The 18,382-nt window shown below is 40.3% G+C and overlaps 1 protein-coding gene across 3 annotated transcripts in view; it reads right to left on the reverse strand.

Moving 5' to 3' along the window:
- Positions 1-16,587, reverse strand: part of DENND2C (DENN domain containing 2C) — a 101,728-nt gene extending 85,141 nt beyond the window's left edge. For 2 of the 3 annotated variants that reach the window (XM_059037039.2, XM_059037031.2), the window contains exon 1: positions 16,483-16,566. The gene's annotated coding sequence lies outside the window, so the exon portion shown is untranslated. Of the gene's footprint in view, positions 1-16,482 lie in introns of all 3 variants that reach the window. The other variant, XM_067042422.1, reaches the window with a different exon arrangement.
- Positions 16,588-18,382: the final 1,795 nt, after the last annotated feature.

Here is an 18,382-nt window from a genome sequence, read left to right on the forward strand (position 1 = left end):
TGAAAACCCTAGATGAAACAATAAGTTGTTGTGAATGGTAAAAATAGTACCATACTCATTCTACTTAGTAATGGAAATTCTTTGGTCTTAACACAAAATAATGGTTAGCAATATCATTCATAATCACTTCAGAGTAAATTAAGAACTAAGTTGTAAGAATTCATTTTCTTCTTGTAATCCATATTGAACTCAGTTATTGATGCAGGGCAAATGGATCTTTTAGCTAAATGTTTTTCTTTAATGTTTTAAACTGCCCCTCAGGAAAATAATAAGTAAAAGTTTGGAGACAGAGAAATGAGATTTTACAGTATCTCTACATTTTATTTTGTTCAAATTTTCTTTAATGATAATGCTCTCTTCCAGATGTATCAACATGTTTGAAAGAGTAAAAGAGTACAAGTATTACTTGCCATAACAATGTTTTGGAACCCTTAGACATATAGCTTCAAATTTAGTTCACTAGGTTGCCAAAAATATCAGTTAAATAAGCAAATTTTGCTATTCAAAAATACTGGAAAACACCTGCCAAATGAAAATGTTTTTCAACTAGAAAAATTCTAGATTCACATAATCTGCTTAGCTCCTTACCTCTTAACAATTATCAAACTCTGCTGTGACATAGTAAATGGATATAATTAGCTCTGAATAAAACATTTTTAAAACTTGGCTACTCAGCAAGTCTCCTTTATAATAATTAATAACTTTCAATATTTTTCAGTACACGCAAGAGATTCAGAGGGTTTTCAGCACATACCAAAGCTTTGTATACATAAAACAGTGATTCCAAAGAGCACTCTAAGCCCTTAGAACAAATGGGACAGAAAGACAGCCCAGCAATGACCTGCTGGGCAGTGTGCTCATTCATGCCCAGCCTACTGCTTCTGCTGGAGGGAAAGCTTCAAGGACACCAGTAGTCCGGCTGCCCTGGACATTCAGAAGAAAGCAGGAGGATGCCTGCACTGTAAGTTGTGCTGTTTTGACTACTGTCTGTATGTCCCTCTCTGTCTCTGTCTGTCTCTGTGTCTCTGTGTCTCTGTCACTCTCCCTCCCTCCCTCCCTCTGCTTGAGTGTTGGAAGGGTCCACGTAAGTGTGGACCTTTGGGGGGAAAAAGCACTATTATGAGTAGCTTCAAACAATGTTTAAAATAACTCCTCTATATTTTCTAATCATATTTGCTATTCCACTACTTACAATTACTTCAAAAATTTTTCCCAGTTTAACTTATGAGGATCAACAATTCCTTTTCTATAAATATGTCCATACAGTTGTAGCTAAATTTAAACAACACAAGAAAATCTTCCTTATTAATTATCTTGCTACCATATGTGACAGACTAAAAGCATAGTGAAACTTAAATCAGTGATCCCAACAACTTGGTCTGTAAAATCTGCATCAAACGGTAGCCACCTTATAAGCATTGTTGAAATGTCCCATAATGATACAGAATAGAGGTATGTCAACACGAAGAGGCGCAATTTTCAATTTTCCACTGACTAATCACCAAACATCATAAACATAACACCCATGCATTCTAGACAAATACTTTTTTCAAGAAATATGTAGCCATTTTTCTCTTATGCCACTGATATGCAACAAAATAAAACAATAATCCATCTTTCTCAGGAATGGTCCTTAAATAAAAGGGAAATTGAGATAATTTTATATTCTTTTCTTTCTTTGAAAATATATATTTTAAAATTTTATTTATTTTTGGCTGTGTTGGGTCTTCGTTGCTGCGTGCGGGCTTTTCTAGTTGTGGCGAGCGGGGGCTACTCTTCGTTGCAGTGCGCGGGCTTCTCATTGCAGTGGCTTCTCTCGTTGCAGAGCCTGGGCTCTAGGCGCACGGGCTTCAGTAGCTTCAGCTCGCGGGCTCTTGTGCACAGGCTCAGTAGTTGTGGCGCATGGGCTTAGTTGCTCCACGGCATGTGGGCCCTTCCCAGACCAGAGATTGAACCTGTGTCCCCTGCATTGGCAGGCGGATTCTTAATCACTGCACCACCAGGGAAGTCCTCTTTGAAAATATTTTAAAAGGCTTATTGAGAAGTCCAGTATGGGCTTCCATGGTGGCTTAGTGGTTGAGAGTCCACCTGCCGATGCAGGAGACACGGGTTTGTGCCCCGGTCTGGGAGGATCCCACATGCCGCCGAGTGGCTGGGCCTGTGAGCCATGGCCGCTGAGCCTGAGCGTCCGGAGCCTGTGCCCCGCATCGGGAGAGGCCACGACAGTGAGAGGCCCGCATACCACACACACACACACACAAAAAGTCCAATATGCTGTTTCCAAGAATCTTTTCAATTTTAAAGATTTTAACTTTCATTTGCAACAGTAATACAAATATATGTCACTTTAGTCAGGTTTTGCACATTTGATAAACCCATTTTTAAAATAATCTTCATTGAAATCTTACACTTTTTCTCGTCACCTTTTCCTCAACATTTTTGTACTTCTAGATGCAGGTATTGAACATGCCTCTGTATTTTTTTTACTACATACTTTCTTCTCCTAATAATTAAACAGTACATTTAAAGGGTATACTGATCTAGTTTCTTTTTAAATAACAATTATCATTGAGCTCTTAAAAACATCACACTTGAAGAATGCATTTAAAGTTAAAAAATAAAACGTAGTTAGATAGCGTCTCACCATTTTTACCAACCATCCTGCTCAACGTTGAATTATGTTAATATAAATTAACTGTGCAATAATCATTGCATTACAGTCATCACCAAACTGACCATCACTCTAATTCACATAATTCTGCTCTTTTGTTCCATGTTACCCCTTACAGTTTAAGTAGGAACCAGGGAAAAGGTGGTTTTGCAGTAAATACTGTTGTAAAGCAGGCTGTGTCGTTTCCTCCCAGCAGGCCCTAACATCATCAGCCTTAACAGACTCTTATTTAATCAGAGTATCGAAGAATATGGATAAATATTTAAATACAAAATTATGCTTCATATTGCTAAGTAACCAACTCAAAAATATCCTAGACAGCCAGAGTTTTTTGTTTTTTTTTAACTTGAACGGAAAAAAAGAAAGAAAAAAAAGCACATATCTTTTAAGTAGCACCAGAACAATCTCACACATACCTCCATCTGTCCTATATCTTAACATCCACACAGAAAAAAATCCACAAATATGCCACTTCTATGAATTTAAACTTCGAAGAAAAACTAATAATTGTCCTCCATGCCCCCTGTTGTAAACATTTATCTCTGCTATGAAAACCATGAAAGTCAGAAATCTAACTTAAAGAAATAGAGCATAAATATTAGTAACAACTAATATAAATGGATTAATACTGCCTGAACTGAATGTTAAAATTATGTTTCAGCCTGCTAACCAGGAATCTAAAATTTATAAGCAAAAAAATATCATAAATTTCCTCCTCAAAAATATAAGGTGCAAGAGAAACATCTGGGATGGCTAGATGTGAAAAAGTTAAGTCGTTTAAATTTCTTCCTCTTATCTCACCATTATTTAATCCTTCAATCTTATAACCTGCTATAATGCCCCTGAAGTGAAGAAAAACTTCATGTTTCCTTTTCCTTAGGATAAAAATTATTCACGCAATTCAAAGAGGAAAAAGATAAAAGATTCCATCCTGCCCAACACTCTGGGAACCAGTGCAGGACACTCCTTCCAGTTTTGGTCTTTTATTCCACCTAGCTTTCAATGTCCCCACTTTCACTAAGGCAAAAAGATTGCTGTTTGACAGCTTAAAGATGGCGGAAGAGTAAGACGCGGAGATTTCCTTCCTCCTCACAGAGACATCAGAAATACATCTACACGTGGAGCTTCTCCTGTAGAGCACCCACCGAACGCTGGCAGAGGACCTCGGACCTCCAAAATGCCTGGGCGCGAGGAGAGGGGATTAAGTGCGCCGCTTAAAGGAGCCCTAGAAGCGGGCGCGGAGCTGCCGAAGAGACAAGAGACTTTTTCTTGCCCCTTTGCTTCCTCGGGTGTGAGGTGAGGGGATTAAGAGCACCGCGGAGAGGAGCTCCAGAGACGGGCGCGAGCCGCGGCTGTCGGCCCGGACAGTAGAGACGGGTGTCGGACGCTAAGGTTGCTGCTGCCGCCACCAAGAGGCCTGTGTGTGAGCACAGGTCACTCTCCACACCGGCCCTCCCGGGAGCCCGTGCAGTCCACCACTGCCGGGGTCCCGGGATCCAGGGACAGCTTCCCCGGGAGAACGCACGGCGCGCCTTGGGCCTGTGCAGCGTCACGTCGGCCTCTGACGTCGTGGACTCGCCCCGCCCCCGTGCCACTCCCTCCCCCCAGCCTGAGTGAGCTGGAGCCCCCGAATCAACTGCTCCTTTAACATCGTCCTGTCTGAGCGAAGGGCAGTCGCCCTCGGACAACCTACACGCAGAGGCGGGACCAAGTCCAAAGCTGAACCCCAGGAGCTGTGCGAACAGAGAGGAGAGGGGGAGGTCTCTCCCAGCAGCCTCAGAAGCGGCGGATTAAAGCTCCACAATCAACTTGAAGTGCCCTGCATCTGTTGAAAACCTGAATAGACAACGAATCATCCCAAGTTGAGGAGGTGGACTTTGGGAGCAAGATATACTATTATTTCCCCCCTTTTTTTCTTTTTGTGAGTGTGTATGTGTGTGCTGCTGTGTGAGATTTTGTCTGTATAGCTTTGCTTGCACCATTTGTCCTAGGGTTAGACCGACCCATTTTTCTGTTTTTTTGTTTGTTTGTTTTTTTTGTTTTTTTTTTTAAAGGAAATTTTTCTTCTTAATAATTATTTTTTATTTTAATAACTATACTTTATACTACTCTGTCTTCTCCCTTTCTTTCTTCCTTTCTTCCTTCCTTCTTCCCTCCTTCCCTCCTTTCTTCCTTCCTTCCCCCTCCTTTCCTCCCTTCCTCTCTTCCTTCCTCCCTTTCTTCCTCTGCACCTTCCTTCCTTCCTTTCTTGCTTCCTTCCTTCATTTCTTCCTTCCTTTCTTCCTTCCTTCCCTCCCTCCCTCCTTCCTTCCTTTTCTTTCCTCTCTATTTATTCTACCTTTTATTTTGAGCCGTGTGGATTAAAGGTTCTTGGCGCCCCAGCCAGGCACCAGGGCGGTGTCCCTGAGGTGGGAGAACCAACCTCAAGACACTAGTCCACAAGAGACCTCCCAGCTCCACGTAATATCAGACGGCGAAAATCTCCCAGAGACCTCCATCTCAACACCAAGACCCAGCTTCACTCAAGGACCAGCAAAGAACAGTGCTGGACACCCTATCCCCAACAAAGAGTAAGACAGGTCTACAGCCCCATCCATTAGCAGAGAGGCTGCCTAAAATCATAATAAGGTTACCAACATCCCCAAACACACCACCAGACGAGGACCTGCCCACCAGAAAGACAAGATCCAGCCTCATCCACCAGAACAGAGGCACTAGTCCCCCCAACCAAGGAATCTACTCAACCCACTGAACCAACCTTAGCCACTGGGGACAGCCACCAAAAACAACAGGAACTACGAACCTGCAGCGTGCAAAAAGGAGACCTCAAACACAGTAAGATAAGCGAAATGAGAAGACAGAAAAACACACAACAGATGAAGGAGCAAGATAAAAACACACCAGACCTAACAGATGAAGAGGTAATAGCCAATCTACCTGAAAGAGAATTTAGAATAATGATGGTGAAGATGATGCAAAATCTTGGAAATAGAATAGACAATTTGCAAGAAACAGTTAACAGGGACCTAGAAGAAATAAAGAGGAAGCAAGCAACGATGAGCAACACAATAAATGAAATTAAAAATACTCTAGATGGGATCAATAGCAGAATAACTGAGGCAGAAGGACGGATAAGTGACCTGGAAGATAAAATAGTGGAAATAACTACTGCAGAGCAGAAGAAAGAAAAAAGAATGAAAAGAACTGAGGACAGTCTCAGAGACCTCTGGGACAACATTAAACGCACCAACATTCGAATTATAGGGATCCCAGAAGAAGAAGAGAAAAAGAAAGGGACTGAGAAAATATTTGAAGAGATTATAGTTGAAAACTTCCCTAATATAGGAAAGGAAATAGTCAATCAAGTCCAGGAAGCACAGAGAGTTCCATACAGGATAAACCCAAAGAGAAACACGCCAAGACACATAATAATCAAACTGTCAAAAATTAAATACAAAGAAAACATTAAAAGCAGCAAGGGAAAGACAACAAATAACACACAAGGGAATCCCCATAAGATTAACATCTGATCTTTCAGCAGAAACTCTACAAGCCAGAAGGGAGTGGCAGGACATATTTAAAGTGATGAAGGAAAAAAACCTACAACCAAGATTACTCTACCCAGCAAGGATCTCATTCAGATTTGATGGAGAAATTAAAACCTTTACAGACAAGCAAAAACTGAGAGAGTTCAGCACCACCAAACCAGCTCTACAACAAATCCTAAAGGAACTTCTCTAGGCAAGAAACACGAGAAGGAAAAGACCTACAAGAACAACCCGAAACAATTAAGTAAATGGTAATAGGAACATACATATCGATAATTACCTTAAATGTAAATGGATTAAATGCTCCCACCAAAAGACACAGACTGGTGGAATGGATACAAAAACAAGACCCATATATATGCTGTCTACAAGAGACTCACTTCAGACCTAGGGACACATACAGACTGAAAGTAAGGGGATGGAAAAAGATATTCCATGCAAATGGAAATCAGAAGAAAGCTGGAGTAGCAATTCTCATATCAGACAAAATAGACTTTAAAATAAAGACTATTACAAGAGACAAAGAAGGACACTACATAATGATCAAGGGATCGATCCATGAAGAAGATATAACAATTGTAAATATTTATGCACCCAACATAGGAGCACCTCAATACATAAGGCAAATACTAACAGCCTTAAAAGGGGAAATCGACAGTAACACAATTATAATGGGGGACTTTAACACCCCACTTTCAACAATGGACAGATCATCCAAAATGAAAATAAATAAGGAAACACAAGCTTTAAATGATACATTACACAAGATGGACTTAATTGATATTTATAGGACATTCCATCCAAAAACAACAGAATACACATTTTTCTCAAGTGCTCATGGAACATTCTCCAGGATTGATCATATATTGGGTCACAAATCTAGCCTTGGCAAATTTAAGAAAATTGAAATCGTATCAAGTATCTTCTCCGACCACAACACTATGAGACTAGATATCAATTATAGGAAAAGATCTGTAAAAAATACAAACACATGGAGGCTAAACAATACACTACTTAATAACGAAGTGATCACTGAAGAAATCAAAGAGGAAATCAAAAAATACTTAGAAACAAATGACAATGGAGACACAACGACCCAAAACCTATGGGATACAGCAAAAGCAGTTCTAAGAGGCAAGTGTATAGCAATACAATCCTACCTTAAGAAACAGGAAACATCTTGAATAAACAACCTAACTTTACACTTAAAGCAATTAGAGAAAGAAGAACAAAAAACCCCCAAATTTAGCAGAAGGAAAGAAATCATAAAGATCAGATCAGAAATAAATGAAAAAGAAGTGAAGGAAACAATAGCAAAGATCAATAAAACTAAAAGCTGGTTCTTTGAGAAGATAAATAAAATTGATAAACCATTAGCCAGACTCATCAAGAATAAAAGGGAGAAGACTCAAATCAATAGAATTAGAAATGAAAAAGGAGATATAACAACTGACACTGCAGAAATACAAAAGATTATTAGAGATTACTACAAGCAACTGTATGGCAATAAAATGGACAACCTGGAAGAAATGGACAAATTCTTAGAAATGCACAACCTGCCAAGACTGAACCCGGAAGAAATAGAAAATATGAACAGACCAATCACAAGCACTGAAATTGAAACTGTGATTAAAAATCTTCCAGCAAACAAAAGCCCAGGACCAGATGGCTTCACAGGCGAATTCTATCAAACATTTAGAGAAGAGCTAACACCTATCCTTCTCAAACTCTTCCAACAGATAGCAGAGGGAGGAACACTCCCAAACTCATTCTATGAGGCTAACATCACCCTGATACCAAAACCAGACAAAGACGTCACAAAGAAAGAAAACTACAGGCCAATATCACTGATGAACATAGATGCAAAAATCCTCAACAAAATATTAGCAAACAGAATCCAACAGCATATTAAAAGGATCATACACCATGATCAAGTGGGGTTTATCCCAGGAATGCAAGGATTCTTCAATATACGCAAATCAATCAATGTGATACACCATATCAACAAACTGAAGGAGAAAAGCCATATGATCATCTCAATAGATGCAGAGAAAGCTTTTGACAAAATTCAACACTCATTTATGATAAAAACCTTGCAGAAAGTAGGCATACAGGGAACTTTCCTCAACATAATAAAGGCCATATATGACAAACCCACAGCTAGCATCATTCTCAATGGTGAAAAACTGAAACCATTTCCACTAAGATCAGGAACAAGACAAGGTTGCCCACTCTCACCACTCTTATTCAACATAGTTTTGGAAGTTCTAGCCACAGCAATCAGAGAAGAAAAAGAAATAAAAGGAATCCAAATAGGAAAAGAAGAAGTAAAGCTGTCACTGTTTGCAGATGACATGATACTATACATAGAGAATCCTAAGGATGCTACCAGAAAACTACTAGAGCTAATCAATGAATTTGGTAAAGTTGCAGGATACAAAATTAATGCACAGAAATCTCTGGCATTCTTATACACTAATGATGAAAAATCTGAGAGTGAAATTAAGAAAACACTCCCATTTACCATTGCAACAAAAAGAATAAAATATCTAGGAATAAACCTACCTAAGGAGACAAAAGACTTGTATGCAGAAAACTATAAGACACTGATGAAAGAAATTAAAGATGATACAAATAGGTGGAGAAATATACCATGTTCTTGGATTGGAAGAATCAACATTGTGAAAATGACTATACTACCCAAAGCAATCTACCGATTCAATGCAATCCCTATCAAATTACCACTGGCATTTTTTACAGAACTAGAACAAAAAATTTCACAATTTGTATGGAAACACAAAAGACCCCGAATAGCCAAAGCAATCTTGAGAACGAGAAATGGAGCTGGAGGAATTAGGCTCCCTGACTTCAGACTCTACTACAAGGCTACAGTAATCAAGACAATATGGTACTGGCACAAAAACAGAAATATAGATCAATGGAACAGGATAGAAAGCCCAGAGATAAACCCACACACATATGGTCACCTTATCTTTGATAAAGGAGGGAAGGATATACAGTGGAGAAAAGACAGCCTCTTCAATAAGTGGTGCTGGGAAAACTGGACAGCTACATGTAAAAGTATGAAATTAGAACAATCCCTAACACCACACACAAAAATAAACTCAAAATGGGTTAAAGACCTAAATGTAAGGCCAGACACTATCAAACTCTTAGAGGAAAACACAGGCAGAACACTATACGACATAAATCACAGCAAGATCCTTTTTGACCCATCTCCTAGAGAAATGGAAATAAAAACAAAAATAAACAAATGGGACCTAATGAAACTTAAAAGCTTTTGCACAGCAAAGGATACCATAAACAAGACCAAAAGACAACCCTCAGAATGGGAGAAAATATTTGCAAATGAAGCAACTGACAAAGGATTAATTTCCAAAATTTATAAGCAACTCATGCAGCTCAATAACAAAAAAACAAACAACCCAATCCAAAAATGGGCAGAAGAACTAAATAGACATTTCTCCAAAGAAGATATACAGATTGCTAACAAACACATGAAAGAATGCTCAACCTCATTAATCATTAGAGAAATGCAAATCAAAACTACAATGAGATATCATCTCACACCGGTCAGATTGGCCATCATCAAAAACTCTAGAAACAATAAATGCTGGAGAGGGTGTGGAGAAAAGGGAACCCTCTTGCACTGCTGGTGGGAATGTAAATTGATACAGCCGCTATGGAGAACAGTATGGAGGTTCCTTAAAAAACTACAAATAGAACTACCATACGACCCAGCAATCCCACTACTGGGAATATACCCTGAGAAAACCATAATTCAGAAAGACTCATGTACCAAAATGTTCATTGCAGCTCTATTTACAATAGCCAGGACATGGAAGCAACCTAAGTGTCCATCAACAGATGAATGGATAAAGAAGATGTGGCACATATATACAATGGAATATTACTCAGCCATAAAAAGAAATGAAACTGAGTTATTTATAATGAGGTGGATGGACCTGGAGTCTGTCATACAGAGTGAAGTAAGTCAGAAGGAGAAAAACAAATACCGTATGCTAACACATATATATGGACTCTAAGGGAAAAAAATGTCATGAAGAGATTAGTGGTAGGACAGGAATAAAACACAGACTTACTGGAGCATGGACTTGAGGATATGGGGAGGGGGAGGGGTGGGCTGTGACGAAGTGGGGGAGTGGCAGGGACATATATACACTATCAAATGTAAATTAGATAGCTGGTGGGAAGCTGCTGCATAGCACAGGGAGATCACCTCTGTGCTTTGTGACCGCCTGGGGGGGGTGGGATAGGGAGGGTGGGAGAGAGGGTGATGCAAGAGGGAGGAGATTTGGGAGCATGTGTGTATGTATAACTGATTTAGTTTGTTGTAGAGGGAAAACTAACACAGTATTGTAAAACAATTATACTCCAATAAAGATGTTAAAAAAATAAAATAAAATAACGTGATTAAAAAAAAAAAAGATTGCTGTTTAACTGGTTCAGTAAGGAATACTGAATGTTGAAAAACATTTTCAAACATATTTTTGATTCTGACAGTGTACAAGTTTATTTCTCTGTATCTCGGGTTCCAAACTAATGAAGGGAATGTATTCTAATTACTCAATATGAGAAACAGAGTATGAATGAAAAATTTTCAGATGTTTTAAGAAATGTACTAGAATTTGGAAGCAGGAGGTATAACTTTGAAGAACCATTTTCTAAAAACTAAACTAACAAATCCAAGTACTTCAAAGGACACCCCTTAGAACAGGGTCAGCAGACTATGGCCTACCTGTGGGTCAAATGTGACCCAACATCTGTTTTTGGCCTCTGAGAATTTTACATTTTTAAACTGTTGAAAAAATAATTTTGTGACATGTGAAAATGCTATGAAATCCAAAGTTCAATGTCCATAAATAAACTTTAACTGGACCTCAGTCCATACTCATTCATTTAAGTATTGTCTATGGCTCTTTTTTGGCAGAATTGGGTAGTTATGACAGACTGCATGGCTCACAAAGTCTAAAATATTTACTATCTAGCCCTTCAGAGAAAAAGTTTTCCACTCCCTGCCTTAGAAGATCATACACTTATTCTAATGATACTACAAATTAGGAAAATATTTTTGAAACTGCTTGTTTGAAAATGCCTTCAAAGCCGTAACACTTTCTTTTGAATCTCCTCAGTGGTGACAACCCTTCACTCTTTGAAGATGAAAATGAATTTTGGAAATGGCTAAGCCATTTGGAGCCAAGATTGAATAAGTTGGTTATCAAGATGAATCAACCATTTATTGATAATCTAAATATATGGGAGGCTTTTGTTTTTTTCAAGCACTATCTCTGACTTCTAAGAGCTAACAACCAAGTGAAGGGAGAGTCATATGCTTTCTTACCTTTGATTCAAGGTAAACAGGCTCTACAGACAGTCCCCAACTCATGATGGCTCCAGTTAAAATTTTCTGACTTTACGATGGTACCAAAGTAATACGCATTCAGTAGAAACTGTATTTTGAATTTTCATCTTTTCCTGGGGTAGTGATATGTAGTATGATACTCACGATGTTGGGCAGTGGCAGAGAGCCGCAGCTCCCAGTAAGCCACAGGATCATGAGGGTGAAAAAGCAATACACTTAAAACCATTCTGTACATACAACCATTCTGTGTTCCATATACAGTACAGTATTCAATCAATTATATGAGATAATACACTGTATTATAAAATAGGCTTTGTGTTAGGTGATTTTGCCTAACTGTGGGCTAATATAAGTGTTCTGAGCACATTTAAGATAGGCTAGGCTAAGCTACAATGTTTGGTAGGTCAGATGTGCTAAATGCATTTTCAACTTATGATATTTTCACCTTATTATGGGTTTTTCAGAATGTAACCCCATGGTAAGTTGAGGAAGATCTGATAAAAGCCCATTTTAAAATAAAGTGTTAACTATTTCATGTAATTTACTGCATACTGTACTGAAAGTGAAAAATAGAATGGTCCTATGGGTATGGAATGGTTATAAGTGTATCGGCTGTTTATCCTTGTATCAATAATCATGTGGCTGACTGGGAGGTTGACTCCTTGCCTCTGCCCAGCATTAGGAGAGAGAATCACATCACATACTGCTAGCTCAGGGAAAGATCAAAATTCAAAATTCGAAGTACAGTTTCTACTAAGTATGTACCAATTTTGCACCATTGTAAAGTCGAAAAATCAGAAGCGGAACCATCTTAAGTTGGGGCCCATCTATTATAAGCATGGACCTAGAAAGTACAGAGGTGGAAAAAGAATTATATAATAAAGCCAGAAGATCCACTTTCTTGATTGGCTGTGAATTTGCTATAAAGTATTTTTTTTTTTTTTTTTTTTTACAAAGAGGTACTCCAATAATAGTTTGGGCAATACACTTTGGGAATAAATGAGTGACTCACAGTGAAATTTTAAAAGAACAGGATTCATTTGGATGTAAAGGCTGTTTAATCTTCAATTAAAACCCATTTAATTTCTTTATAATCACAATTAATAAGATAATTAGTATAAATGAATCCATTCTATTCATACAAAGCAAATAATTTATCCTTGGCCCTCTTCTCTTCTAATTCCTTGTCTTCCCCCCAAACAATTTCATCTGCTCTTCTGGCTTCAATTTCCACTTACTGGCTAACTCCGAAATCTGAATCCCCAATCTCAGCCTCTCTTCTGGGCTCTGGATCCTCTCTTGACATCTCTATCTGAATGCTCCATAGACACTTCCAACTCACCATGTTCAAAACTGAAACAATTATCTTCCCATCACATTAAAAATTAAATCAAGTTCCTCTATTCACAGTTTCCCAAGCTGAGAAACTAAGTTTTTACTTTTCTGTTCACCTTCAAAGCCAATCACTTTTTAAGCCTTGTAATATCATCTGTCCTCTCCTCTTCAGCTCTATTACCATTTTCCTACTCCAAGCCCTTATCCACTCTTATCAGGGCTATTTCAATAGCAACAGCCTTCTAACTATCTTTCTACCTTTTGCCTCTCCATCCAATCCAGCCTCTATACCATACCACCACCATGTTATCTTTCCTAATTACTTAAAGTCCTTCCCTGGCTCTCCACTGTCTTTAGAATCAAGTCCAAAGTCCTCAGCATGATAAACAGGCTCTTCACCAAATGGCACCGCAGACTTCTTTTTTCTCTTTCTCTGAGTCATAACTTTTTACCTGTGTAAATCTGTATATTGTTTTATAGTATATCCTGTACTTCAGTATTAAAACTATCTTTAACACCATATTCTATAGTGAAAGATTATGCCAAACTGGGCAAATCTTCATTATTTCAAATGATAGGCACTGAAATCCCACACTTACCTAATTTCTAGAAATTTCAGCGATCCTAACATGACTGGCAACCAAGCTCTGCAATTTTATTTTTTTCAGCTTATTTCCAGGCACCACCTTCTTTAGCCCAACCCCTCATCTCTATACACTCTGACTTTTAGTGACAATGTGGACTACAACACATTCCTCAAACATACCATATACTTTCACATAATATTCCTGGTTTTCATCCATATCTTCTGTTCCCTTCCCCAACTCAGCAAACTCCTATTCATCCTTTAAAGCCAAATTCAAATATGGTATCTTCTCACTAATCCTCCCTACCATATGCAGAATTATCTTCCCTCATCAATGGTCCCATTAACTCTATAACTATATATCTGTTATAACTCTTATCACACTGAAATTGTAGGGACTTATTTACGTGTCTAGTTATAAGCATCTTGAAGGCAGGGAAACATTTTCTTTTCTTGAATCTAACTTTAACTTATGGTCTGAGAACAAACATTTTAAACTTCTTATTAAAAAATAATCACCTCTTATAGTATTAAGCTAATGCCATAATTGTAGTAACTGAGTGACTGAGGGCTTAGAAACAAAAAGAATCCCACATCATTCACCAGGAAAAAAAAAATATCCTATATATAAAGTATATTAAATTGTAGCTTGGATATGCCTTCATCTACACCTTGCAATACCAGTTTCTTTCTCTCTCTTTTCTTCTTTTTGAAGAAGTTCTTTACAGAACTTTCTTTTAAATGCTTGTTGGATTTCATTTGTATCTCACTCACAGAATTTTACACTAAGTATAATGACGAGGTTAAGATCAGGATTTCTGGAGCCCAACTGTCTGGTTTGAGTCCTATCTAGCTCTGGCACCTAAGCTGTTTGATGTGGGAAAGTTATTCAACCTTTTTGTTTCTCAATGAAGAGTTCATAATAATAACACCCCTCAAGATGCTGTTGTAAGGATTAAATAAGATAATGCATGTAAAGAATTTAGAGCACTCCCTGGCCCAAAGAAGGTCCCAATAAATGCTGGTTGACATTGTTAACATCAGTTTTAAAAACAGCTTATGTTAGCCCACTTGGTAAAGTGTAATCTCCTAGATGGAAGGAATTATATCCTGCCCATACATGAATATAATATAAGTGCTAAAACTGTGCCTTGGAATGTATTAGGTGCTCAGTAAATAACGTGACTATAAGGCTTCAGTCCTCCAAGATCAACAAACTATAAATCACAGCAAAATTTATATATGGAGTACATGTTTGAAATTGGTGTTTCAAAGCATCCACCTTGCACCGAACTGTTGAAACATGTAAAACTATTAAAGCAACACAAAAATTACATTCACTAGAAACTTTCTCTCTACTCCTCCATTTAATTTGATCTTGGTATCCAGTGGTCTAAAATTCTTGTCTATAATGTAAGACTTACTACAGATCATTTAAAACATAATTTTCAGCTTTAGAAAAGTGCTTATTGTCGCATCAGAAAAATTAATATTCTTCCTTTATATTTGCATTTTTTAAAGAATCTATTGCCACACTCAACACAAAAAAACTAATGAAAAGCCAAGAGACACAATTACTACATTTCCTGGTTTCTGCCTGGGAAACGACTTCAGAACACGCCTATAAGTATCCCTAGTCAAAGTCCGCTGGTTGCAAACTATGACTCTTTGTTCATTTCTGCTCGCCCGCCGCAACACCTCACACACATGCCCACAGAAAATAATGCACATGTCTATAATAAAGGCTGTGCCCCCAAAATGCAGCTATACATTAATTTTGTTTTGGAGGACTTAAATCTTACAAAAGCAAATACAAGTCTGATTTGAAACAATACTCCCAGCTTACTTCACCAGGTAACTTAAACTACAACTATTTATCTAAAGCAAAGACATAGATTGATTGCTACCAAACTTCTTGGTAAACGATCAGTAACAGTGTATCGATAATATATGCTATTCCAGAAAAATTCATTAATCAGTTAAAAATGGACCACGCTTCCATCAATGGTGATTTGTGGGAAATGAGCTTAAGCAATTTATTTACACAGTAAACGAAGATGTAGGACTTTATCTAAAACACTGTAGGTGAATCACTAGCTTTAGGGTAAAGGTTTACAACGTGCCTACTATGTGCCTGGCACTTAGTAGTTGTTTTACAGAATATGCAATACCTAACACTTACAGAATACTCTCACACATCTCATTTGACCCTCAGAATACCCCAGGCATGCATGAGCATCTCGATTTTACAGCTAAGGAAACGTAGGCCCAGAAAAGTCGACTTGAGCGAGGCATCACATCTGGTATGTGGGTCCTGGCTGAGGCTCCAGCCCCTGACTCATATTCTGATCATCTTATGCCATACTAGTTAGAAGCTCTTAGATGTTCCAATGCCAGATTTTTAACTCAAAATCTTACTTGACAATTTTCACTACTGTGCTCGTCAGATTCGGTTAAGAATCAAAGCACAAAAAAGCAAAAATGTAAAGTCTGTCGTCTCAGCCTGTCGACGTTCAAGCGCCGCGGCTAATCCTGGAGAGAGCCCCGCATTTCTTCCTGGTGGCGGGGCGCTCCCTGCCTCTACCCCAGGACTGTCGAGCGTCCCCGAGCGCCACCTGGACGACGGTCCCCGCGCCCCGAGGGGAGCGGCGAGGAGACCCTCAGCCAGGCTCCGCCACAACCGCCGAGGCCGACGAGCGGGCTCCCAACGCGCGGCGTCCGCTGGGCGCCGGGCTGCACGTTCGGGCGTCCCTCCAGGCCGGGGAGGTGCCGACAGAGCCTGGCCGGCGCGGACACCTCCGCCAGCCCGCTCCCGCGCTGCGGCCAGACGGCGCCCGACGCTCTCTGGCCCCGCTCCCGACACCCGGCGTGCGACACCCTCCGCCGCGAGGGCCCGAAACCCCTGCCTCACACCCCGCCCGGGTCGCCCTGCCCCTACTTGCTCTCGTTCTCGACGCCGCCTCCGCGGCTAGGCTCCGAGGCTCTCGTTCTCCACGCAGAAGCGCCCAGTCGGCTCGCTCCCACTCTGGGTGGGCTCCGTCCCGCCCTCACAGGCCCGGCCGCAGGCCCCGCCCTGGCAAAGCCCTGTTCTTATTGGTTCCTGTTCCCACCCCTCACGGTCGGGCCCGCCCCCGGCACCGCCAGGGGACCGTCCAGAGGAGAACCGCTCCCTCTGGAGTTCGGTGTAGGGGCTAGAATCTTGCCCAGGACCTTGGGCGCCGAAAGGGTGCGGCCCCAGAAGGCAGCTACCGGCGCCACTGTCGTCCGGCCGAGGGCCTCTAGCCAAAGCTCCTTCGCCGTCGCCGTGCCTGCCGTCCGTCAGGCCCCACGGCGAAGGACCAGAACTTTACACGAAGGTTGACTCCTCACAACCACCTGCAAGAGAAAGCCTAATCAAGGAATCCAAATGGCACCTCACTCAAAGAAACCATAGAATTGTCTCCTGCCACCGGGCTTAGTAGGCCTGGTGTCTCCATCGAAAGAGCAGTACCATTTCTCGGGCTGAGCTCAAGGAGGAAACAAACATTTCTCCGGCAATTGCAGTACAGCGCCTACTTGAAACATACACAGATGCAAATGACGCTCCGGACACCTGAGGCTTGAAATCCCAGAGCAGGGGTGCCTTTGATACTCCCAGTGCCTGAGGTCGGCTCCTACGCCCTGTTGCGACACACATGCTTAAGCGCTACGCCTGCAACGCACTCACACTCAGGTATGTGCATGGCGCAGTGCCTCCTGCGAGCAGCAGCCCAGTTTCACTAAGGCTGCGAGTCAAGGATGATTTGAGCCTGTTTCCCAGGCACTTGCTAACCACCCCACCCCGCCTCTGCCCGCCCGACTCCACCCTACCTCACCCCACCCCCACCAGAACCTCTTGGATTTGGTGATCAAACGCTCCCCACATCTGTTCTCATGGAGGTACCAAAATAGAAGACGGCCAGAAAGAGCAGTGTTTGGTTACACATCACAGATGACTGTCACAAGCCAACGTAGCCAAAGCAATAAAAGCTGCATATCCCAAACCACTGTGAAACCATGAGCCGTGGACAATGAAACAGGAAGTCTCTTCTATGATGGGGGGGAAAAAGAGGAATGACAAGACATATATATATATATATATATATATATATATATATATATATATATATATATATATATAGACAAGACAAGACATTTTTAATCATGTCTCAATGAGGAAATAAATTTGTAGTAAATTTTGAACACTGATCTTTTTTTTTTTTTTTTTTGGTATGCAGGCCTCTCACTTGTGGCCTCGCCGGTTGCAGAGCGCAGGCTCAGCGGCCATGGCTCACGGGCCCAGCCGCTCCGCAGCATGTGGGATCTTCCCGGACCAGGGCACGAATCCGTGTCCCCTGCATCGGCAGGCGGACTCTCAACCACTGCGCCACCAGGGAAGCCCTTGAACACTGATCTTTATGGACTCCTCCTGCTCACCACCAAAAAAGCCCTTATGTATTTAGAAAACTTCCCAAACAATTGTTTAAGATAAAATTGGGGGCTAGAATAGTGTGGCTTTGGAATTTATTTTAAAATTCAAATTTATTTCAAAGTTCAAACTTTGAATTCCAGGAGATTATATGACAAAATGAGCAGATCGAATTCCAAGTACCAAATTGGAAACCAAATCTGCATGGATGTAATAAATGAATTAACATGTATGTATTCTACTGCCCTCTCATGGGTAAGATGGAGATATACATAATGGTAGTTCATGCCTTTTAAAATCTGAGAATAGAAAGTTTAATTTGGCAACTTATATTATTTTGATGACAAAGAGGCCAAGGTAAAATAAAATCAGGTTTTCCAAGGGACTTGCA

This window comes from Kogia breviceps, chromosome 1 (assembly GCF_026419965.1).
Source record: "Kogia breviceps isolate mKogBre1 chromosome 1, mKogBre1 haplotype 1, whole genome shotgun sequence".
In the NCBI taxonomy this organism is placed as follows: domain Eukaryota; kingdom Metazoa; phylum Chordata; class Mammalia; order Artiodactyla; family Physeteridae; genus Kogia; species Kogia breviceps.